The sequence below is a fragment of the Penaeus chinensis genome, chromosome 2, assembly GCF_019202785.1.
Source record: "Penaeus chinensis breed Huanghai No. 1 chromosome 2, ASM1920278v2, whole genome shotgun sequence".
Classification (NCBI taxonomy): Eukaryota; Metazoa; Arthropoda; class Malacostraca; order Decapoda; family Penaeidae; genus Penaeus; species Penaeus chinensis.
Window position 1 is genome coordinate 38170568 of NC_061820.1, and position 2500 is coordinate 38173067.

Genomic DNA, 2500 nt, shown 5'->3' on the forward strand with positions numbered 1-2500 from the left:
AGGGTATAATGATATTCATAGCAAACATTAAAATGTATTCTTTCTATAGTTGTAATATTATAAGTACTGATATAATCTCGTTAGTGAATCTAAGTCGAATTGTAACAGTAACTATGATTATTATTGTATTATTATTGTATTGATTTAGGATTGATATTGTATTGATTATGTATTGATTACAGGTTTGACCAATAAATTCCAATATATCGTGAAGCGAGTTCGACGCAGTGGTATCAGTTACCTTGAGTTAATACAAATAATCTGAGCGCATGAATTGGCGCCTACAGTCAAACGCAGTGGGAAATAGTGAATAAGTGAAGGATGCTAGTGTAAAAAATGACGAGGAAAATGACGGGTCCTCATGTTATGAGGAAAATAACGGGTCCTCATGTTATGAGGAAAATAACGGGTCCTCATGTTATGAGGAAAATGACGAGTCCTCATATATATATATATATATATACATATATATACATATATATATACACACATATATATATACATATATATATATATATATATATATATATATATGGGCTTCATATCTCTAGTGGCAGTTTATGCTACTGCTAAGAGAAGTGGGCTCGAAGAGAAAGAAATGTTCTGCACCAGACTTGACTCTAAAGTGGATTAATGTCCCCGGGGGGAACACCCTTATGGTCTTGGGGGACTTTAATGCGGTCACTGGCACCGACAGGGAAAGATACGAGCTATGCATCGGTCCCTATGGCTCTGATACTAGGAACATCAATAGCTCATACCTCTTCGGCTTCGCAAGATCTAGGAGGCTGAGGATTGCGGGCTCGTGGTAACAGAGACGAGATATACACCGCTGGACTTGGTACTCCAATACTGGCGTTGTAGCTAAAGAGATCGACCATATTCTTGTGGATACTCGCTGGAGGATCCTTCAGAACTGTAGAGTTTTTAGGAATGCTGACTTCTTTGCTACCGACCACAGATTTGTTGTTGCAACACTAAGGCTCCGCCTCAGATATAGACGCATTCCGAGATCTCACCAGCAGGTGTTCCATCTCGAGAGGCTCAAGAGTGAGGAGGTGGCTCAGGAGTATGCAGTGGCGGTCTCAAATCGGTTTGAAGTGCTTGGCACTCTACAGGACCCTGCTGAACTGTGGGATACCTTTAAGCGGGAAACTCTGTCAGCTGCCGAGGAGTGCCGTGGGGTCTAACACACGAGACGAGTCTTGGGTAAGTGCCGAGTGCGGGGAGGTCGGCGGGACCGGACCCTGGGGCACGACTGAGAGTCCAAACAAGGTCAGATGAACTCGTCATTTAAGTCCTCCCCAAGGCGCTGGCTCATTACTGGACTTCGAGCCACGTGGCAAACAGCCACGCGGTCTATGTCTAAGGCTTCACAAATCGTGCTTATGTACACGGTATAGTATGTGTGTGTTCACCAAGGATTTAACATGTATGTAAAAAAAATAAGTGTTTTCTTTCGTCAGTCATGTAGTTATAAGGCCCTTTTATATAATGCAAATATAATTTTGGCAAATTTATAGATGCATATTTGTTACGTAACCACTACACAATTAAAAATCTGATATATTGATATTACCTACGATTCATTATTTTGCGATTATAATGGTAATGATTATGATTAGATGTACTAAAGCGAGCGGGCGGTCAAGGCTGTGTATGGAGCTCCATGTTTCGTGTTTCGTGTTTCGTGTTCCTGTGTTTCGTGTTTCGTGTTCCTGTGTTTCGTGTTTCGTATTCCGTATCGCGTGTTCTGCTCTCGCACCTGGTCCACACTTGCCACGCACCAAAGAGCTTCACTCCCGGTACACTCAGACGATGCTGACGACGCCCACGTCCTGTAAATTAGGGAAAGTAACGTCCATATTTTTTTCCCAACTCGAATATTGTACAACCAGGTTAACAGACTGCAATACATTAGCTTTACTTTAGGTGAATTATATCTTATATGTCTGCAGATGTTCATACGTGCCAAATGATCACATCTCTGAGCCACATTTTACCATGTCCTCTATGTTTACACTGAAGTCTTGAAGTACATACATAATCAAGAGTTAAGAGTCGGCAGTGAATGAAACATAATGTCTTCATTTTGTGTGTGTGTGTTACTTTATCGCCCCTACAGGAAGAAATGCATCGGGAGACGTGGAACATTAAGGTACCACCTACGTTAGCCATAAAATTATAATGATAAATGAAGACGATTAATTCAAAAGGAATTATGAGTGAATATGTAATCAACCTCTATGACAAGTGTAGCTTCACACACATACACACACACGCACACACACACACACACATATGTATACATATGTATATATATGTATGTATATATATTTATATACACATATGTATGTTTCTACACATACACACATAAACATATGTATATATGTTTCTACACATACACACATACACAGATGTATATAAATATATATATACACATATATATATTTATATATACATATGTATGTTTATACACATACACACACATTGTAAAGGG